A 7,719-nucleotide genomic window follows, 5' to 3' on the forward strand; every position below is an offset into this window, starting at 1 on the left:
GTGTGTGTGTGTGTGTAAGTGAACCTGCAGCTCTCCTGTGCTGTGCAGTGGAGAGAAGAATAGGGCCTGGGCCACATTCCAGCCCTGCCTCCCTGGGCGAGAGACAGTATTCAGCATTCCTCTGCCTGCCTATCAGGCCAGGTGCATTCCAGAACACACACACACACATTTAAACATAAACACACAGTTCAGTAACACACATTTATACTCAATCACAAATACAACCTGTGTAGGCATGTACTTTCGTACCCATGTGTACATACAAGCACTATACAGTACAGCTATAGGTATATATTGACTTTATATATATATATATATATATATATAAAAAGCAGCATGACAACCAAATATGAAATAACCTATTACCTCATTAACATTCTGCTAAGACACACATATAGAACATACCGTACATGTTCCCTGTACATACATACATGTGATTCCCCGCTCACATGAACACGCATATGCTTAAACCAAGACAAACTAGTATTATCTGTGCAGCTACTGCTGTTCTCGACATTATGTGAAAAGATGTCCTCTGCCTCTTTAATTCTTGTATGATTCAGTCATTTTTAATGCATGGATTTTTTTCTGTTTGGAGGAGGCTGAGCTATTTAAAGAGCAGGGGTTGAATACACTGTGAATGTACAGCCAGCCTCTTTTTGAAGTTCATACGGTGCTGCGATGCACTGTGAGTCACACATGACAGTGCAGACGGGGGTGGAGTGTGTGTGTGTGTGTGTGTGTGTGTGTGTCCATCCGGGTCTTTTTTTCATTTATCAGGAGATTTGGTTAGGTTCTTTTCTCTCTAGACAAGCATAAAATAGAAAATCCCAGGTAGTCTTTATGTGAACGAACACAGCACAGATAGGAAGAACGTGAAAAATCTAATCTCATCAAGGGTGAGGCAAGTTTAGGGGATAATAAGGGGCTACAGGGAGACAACTACTGGAAAATGGGATGGAGAGACAGATGGATTTATAAGAGAGGGAATGGGACCTCATGCAAAGTCAGTTTCATCTGCAGGCTTGGTCAAATGTAAAGGCACAACAACCCCAGAACAAAAGATCCATTCAGAGTTTAACGCGCTGCTTCCCCTCCACACTATTCCACCATCAGACAGAGAAAAAGGTTGTTGGTTACATGCTATTTGACAGGCACGGGACTCCATGCTTGACAAGCCCTGAATCAGACCATTACTCTTTGGCATTCCTCCCTCACCGTTACGCTTACTTCCCCTATTCTTGCATTCCCCATCGCTATCCTTATCCTTTTTCTCCATCCTTGTCTCTCATCCTTCACCTCCCTCCCTTTCTTCCTCCTTACATCCCCGTTCATGTCTGCTGGTAGCGCAAGCCAATTCCCGCCCTTCTCCCGCTCACCCCCCACCCCTCTCAGCCCACTTCTCATCCATTTCCATGTGGCGACTTTTCATCAGTGAAGTGCCTTCCTGGCCCGACTACCCCCAACCCACCTACTCCCTCCGCCACTCACTGAATGGATGCAGCATTAAAGAGAGAGGGAGAGAGAGGGCTGAAACCGTCCTTCCTTCCTCCTACAAGCACCACCCCTTGGGCTGTCGCCGAAGTGGTATGTTCCACAGCGAGGACTGCAGAAGTTGAGAGAGCACATTGTTTGTAATCTGGCATTGCAGGGGTCACTTCCTGACTCGTGTGTCCGCTCCCTGAGCCCCGCGCCGATCCCTTCTCCCCCCCCGCCTCCCTGTGTGTCCGTCCATTGGCCAAGTAGCCTAGGGCTTTTGGACAAACCCTGTTCTTCCCCTTTTGTGTAGGAAAGCTTCAACATCTGAAAACAATCAAATAATCTGGGCACAATGCGTCTCTTCATGGAGGGGTGCTGGTGGTTCCCAGATGAGCGGGAGGATTAAGTGGAGGAGGCCATAGGGGAGAGAAAGAGAGGGATGGGGATGGGGGCTACACAGCTGACGAGGGGGGGACTTATTGTTACTAGATTTTCATAGAAAAATATGTGTGTGTGTGTAGGTAGTTTTGAGTGAAGGGATGTTTTGGGAACAGGAGAGACATCTGAACACTGTTTCGAGGAGTAATATGAGGAGTCATGTCTGACTCAGAGTTTTCACAGTCATTGATTCCTTCTCGTTTGATGCAGAATGGAAACGTTGCAGTGAAAACGACACAGTGAAATTAATCGTTCACTTTTCATCTTATTTCACAGAAAAAACAATAAAGCCTCTATCGTAGATCCATATTTGCGGTGTCGGACAACAAAAAATTTATTAATAACATGGTGCAATGAGTCAAACTAACTCTGTAACTGTATATTTAAACAGTATTACTTAAAGGAATAGTCTGACATTTTGATAAAAACTCTTATTTGCCTCATTGCCGAGACTTAGATGAGAGGATCGATACCACTCTCATTTCTGTACGGTAAGTCGCTTAGCAGCAGCTTAGCACGGAGACTGAAAACTGGTGGGAACCGTTAGCCTGGCTTTGTCCAAAATTAACTAAATGTCCTTACCAGCTCTAAAGCTCACTTATAAACACATTTTGTCACGTTTGTTTAATTCGTACAAAAACTGAACAGTATGACAACATATGGATTTTACCGGGTGTTATGTGACTGTAGGCTGTTTTTTGGACATGCTAGTTGTTTCCCCCTGTTTCCAGTCTTTGTGCTAAGCTAAGCTAACAGGGTAATGACAGAACAACTCTCGGCAAGTAAGAGTATTTCTCAAAATCTCAACAATTCCTTTAAGTTTATTGTAATAAAAAGACCAATATGAGCTCTCTTTTCTCACTCCTCTTTCTTTTATACATAAATGCACACACACAACCACACAAGCATGCACGTGCCCACACACAAATACACACACACACATGCAAACTTCTTCTTCCCCTGCGTCTCTCATGCTGTTCTTTCTCATCCCCATGAGAATGGTAAATAGTCATCTGTAACTTCCCCTCCAACATATTCATTAATCCCTTCTATCCTGTGGGGCTGGATGATGATTACAGGGAAGCCAACTGAAGCCGCCCAAATAAACACCCCTCAGGCAGCAACAAAGGCCTGTCCACCTCACCCTAAACACAGCTTCCCCGGCTAGATCAGGTTTCAATCAAGCCCACGCACAACATGCAAACAATAGGAAGTAACAGAGTCTCGAGCACTGAAAAAAAGCTAACTGCGGCTGAAACCAATTTAGTTTCCCATTTCTGTAGTTGAGAGGTTAGCGACTGGTACAAATTTACTGTAAAGCAGATCTTGAGTGTTAACTGTAATGAAGCCAAGTTTCAATCCTACAAGCAAATCTGAACACCCTCATGACACATGGAATGTATAATATATAGAAAGCTGTAAAATACAGTATAAAACTTCACCTTAAATCTACACTTTTAGTTTCTGTTCATTCTCAGCATAAGCACACAACTTTCCCTCCACTGGAGTGTGTTTTTATGGATGCTCACATAGTTCAAATTCTAACCATTTACAGAACTTAGACAATCCCAGAAATGTGTTTCCATCAAGGGCTTTGCAGCCATAATGACCTTCCATCTGAACCAACATCCTTGTGCATGGTCACGAGACAGACTCTTTAAGCTTGACACACTCATCTAGTTATCCACATCCATCTCTCTTCTAAGACATTCTTGAAACAAAATCTTGAAAAGGAAAATCCCTTCATGCTGCTTAAATAACATCAAAGATTTCTCAACCAGTATTCTGAGGACGATTAAGCAATACAATAAATGTTTGCATCTTTAGTTCCACGCTGGTCATATGCATATACACAGAGAAATGGAGAGAGAGAGAGAGAGAGAGAGAGAGAGAGCAAGCACACAGCACACAGTCAAACATGCCTGATGGCCCTCACACTTCCTTCCCCTCTAGCCACTACACCTTTTCTGCTCACCACCCTACAATTAGCGTGCCGAAAAGTTGCAGGCTTCCGAGGCCAGGCCCACACTAATCATAGGTATGCATTGATGTGTTCAGCTGCCAGGCCTTTAAAAATCAGCACTTCCTGTTTAAGCCACACCTGTTGGCCCAGACTGCCTTGAGTCCACTGTCCTTGTCCGAGGGGTCCCGCAGACAAACCCGAAGAAACTCTACAGGTGTGTGTTTTTAAGAAAAGGAAAGTCCACACATCGACGAAAGTTAAGCTAAAGGTGTTTTAAAAGTAACTGATTGAGAGAAAGATGGGAGGTACAACAAATACAGGGCAGAGGATCCTGAGATTAGGTTATTTACCAAGAGCTGTCATCAGCCATCTCCAGTCTTTCTCACTAGAAACCCTGAGGTCTCTGCAGACTGTATGGCGGCAACTACACAGACACTGAATTTCCTTTCCATAGTTGCTGTACAAAGAGAGGCCTTCACTTCTCCTCTCTTGTGACCAGAGCCTGCCTGAGCTGGTGATCACATCACCTGTGTTTTGAGGTCGTCATCTGATTCTAGTCATCATAGTCCAATAATAGGAATGAATCGCCCATGCTATTTTGAATAAAAGTGGCCATGGAGAGATGTTTTTTTATTCATGGGAATTTTCAATTCACACTATCAAGTTCATCTGTGAATGCTCAATTTATCAATTCAGTTTCATTCAAATTCTGTTTAGTATTTGCAAGCAGCCACTCACAATGAGCATTACAGCACACCTACACAAACCGGCTTTCATTCATGCATTTTGGGTGTTAACTCATATCTCAAGAAATTAAAGCTCTCAAGTTTATATGTAGAATAACCAGTCACTCCAAGAAAATGGCAAATATGTTTGTGGAACGAGTGTCAGTGCTAAGGTAATTACTAACAAATCCAGAAACATGACCAAAACTAGACTACAATCTGCAAATCACTCCAGCCAGCTTCCTGAAAGTCAAGTAAGGTTCTGTTTGTGTTGGACTCTGCCGAATGAGGTTTGAGTCGAGCTAAACACATCCTTTCTTTTGCGGCTGCTTGTTGGCAATATAGGAATGTTAGCTTGTTTACCGTCTTAAAGAGAATTGGGATGACTCTGATTGCGCTTAGTGAGGGAAGCCAAGGGATGTCTCTGTTAGCTAAACATCCTGTTGCCTTGTTTAAGTACACTACAGTGTGTTGTGTTCAGTGTGTGAAAAACACCGGAAATCCACAGGCCATCCACATTTGTGAGATGAGAAAGAAGGCTGACTTCCTGAACTCAGAATACTCTAAAGGATACAAGCATGCTAGTGGGAAAATTCATGGTCATTGCTTTTTTTCTGCACTATTTCAAACAAGGGACACTTTATTTGGGATTGTAAGCTTGATGACAGTGGTAACCTAATTCGAAAAGGAAGAAGTGAAGACAAGAGGCCACATTTAGTGAAATGCAGACCGAGATGGTCGTCTGTAACTTGATTACCCAATGTGAGACATTGTGTAAATGAGTGCACGTAACATTTATATCAGGCTGACATCTGCATTTCTGGTGAGAAAACAATCCCAAGGGACAATTCACCTTTGCTCTCAGGCAATCATCAGGACAAAAAAAATCTAATCAAATACCAAAGGAAGTGTACAATATGTGTCAGGGCTGCACATGTGAGAGTCCTATCTATATACAGTGACACAGAGGGATGTTTTATATGCTCTGCAACATAAGGCTGTGGCACAAGCTGTATGAAAGCCAGAGAAATACAAAGAAACTTCTCACACAACATGCTGTCACTATGACAACCAGGCAGAATCATTTAGCCTGATCTCTTGCCATTCCACACAGCACAGAAATCCAATAGCATTTAAGTCTTACGCAACCAGGCCACCGATTCGCACTGCAAGGCTTTTAACACATTTGCAAATAAGATTCATAGGTGCACTCGTGGATTTGGGTGCTCCAGATGCATGGAGAGAGTTTGGGGTGCAAGGTGGGGCAGCTTTAACTATATAACTGTATCTCCTTGTATGTATTTGAGTTCCCCGTTCTCAACCAGTGTTGCAAGCTCAAAAATCCCTGTTTGTGGCTTGGTAGTGGTAGAGGTTAAACCCATGTCTCATTTTTTATTTACCATTATACGATATTGCATTACTGAAACAATACCACAACCTGCCATTGCAAACTAACCCTCAAAAAAGATTTTAGTTGTGTTCCATAAAATATCCTAATTTTATGAATTGTCTCAGCCTTTCACTATACATTTTGGCTTGAAGCTATGCATGTATGTATTATAACTGAATTATAAAAGCCCTGAGATAGAAATACTCTTGGCTTTTGCCACATAAATCATGAAGGGGATCTAATGTAATTCCACGTGCTGCAGCGGTTGATGCTGTGTACATTTAAAGCCCCCCCCATTTAGAAATGTCGATTGGAACTGGTGCTCATCGATGCGAGCCAAAAGCGTCACAGTTATATCCACAAGATAGCAAGTGTACTATATTGATTGCAGCCGTGCTGTCGGTACAATGTAAAAGGGTTTATTTTATTAGTCATTTTTTTTTTTTTTAAAATCGTATACACGAGTACTCAAACTCGTTGGTTTGGATTGGTTGAATCTTCACTTCATGTTTTCTTCCTCACGGGATCCAATGATCCTAGCTAAATAGCATCGACGACGCGGTAGTGACGGCGGGGGAGGTAAAATACCACAAATATCAGGGCGAGTTTCGCGTTGCAGCATATGGAGGAAGATCACCCCTATTGTCGGATTAGTGGATGACGGTGTTCAGATGGGATGCCTAACTTAAGCGTCCCTGTGTGAACCAAGTGGAGCTAGCTTCACGTTAGCTTTACGGCTCGGAACTAACGTTAAATCGCGCAGGAGGAAGTGTACAACCGTTGATTCATTTATCCTCCGCTGGAATAAAAATCCGACCACAACAAAATGCGGCAGGCGGCCATCATCCTCTTCTTCAACGCACACGGCTGCCCCTGGGTTTGCAAGAATGTGAATACGATCCTCAGAAAAATGCTAGAAGGTGTTGTAGACCGTAGGCGTTGGCAGGTATTTAGTGTGCTGGTGTTCGAGATCCTATTCGCTCTTAATTCATTTGTCCAGGAACAAACTTGATATAGATAGGCGCTGCTGGAGCGGCTGCTCCGGCAACGGGTCCGAGTAAATCTGCAGGTAAAGGGCATCCAATATTCGTGTATATATATGTATATAATATCCATAATGTTTGTTCAGTAATCGATGCTAAAGTGTAAAGAGCAGGTTCTATCTTTGAAATTTTTTTCCTTCTATGTAGTGGTGATCATTTTTAATCTATATTCTCATTCAAACTCGGTTTTGGAATGAAACATCGGAAAACTGGCGGATTGTGTGACCCCGCCGTTGAGAAAATGTAGATCCTTTCCGCGGAGCGTGTAAAACAGTAACACTGTTGCGATAAAACAAGCGCCGCCAGCACGACTTTCATGCGATCTCGGGTAAAGAGCTGCCGCATATTGTGGTAAAACGCGCTCCCGTGTAACGCCGTGTGCGGTAAAGTTTAGGGAGTGTTTCTCTCCAAAGGATTGGACAGAAAAGTAGTCCCCCCGCACTTCCCAAAAGAAGTTTCCCTCAATTCACGCATTGATACACAGATGGGAAGCGTCTGGTGATAGCACGCAAAGTAGAAAATAATCTGGAGGAAGGACGTTGGGTTGGACACACACACGACACACGGGCCATTAAGCAATGTTCTGTGTTTTATTTCATCAAGCAGCGTTCACCGACCGCCCGAACCACTTTTTTTTGTTTTTTTTTTTTTTTTTTTTTAAATCTTTACTGCTGAAATTGT

The 7,719-nt window shown here is 43.0% G+C and overlaps 1 protein-coding gene across 1 annotated transcript in view; it reads left to right on the forward strand.

The window, feature by feature from the left end:
* spred1 (sprouty related EVH1 domain containing 1) overlaps positions 1-7,719 on the forward strand; it is a 45,359-nt gene that overhangs the window by 5,038 nt on the left and 32,602 nt on the right. The window lies entirely within an intron of this gene.

The sequence above is a fragment of the Morone saxatilis genome, unplaced genomic scaffold (genome assembly GCF_004916995.1).
Source record: "Morone saxatilis isolate NCDOM2014 unplaced genomic scaffold, NCSU_SB_2.0 Contig3, whole genome shotgun sequence".
Lineage (NCBI taxonomy): Eukaryota > Metazoa > Chordata > Actinopteri > Moronidae > Morone > Morone saxatilis.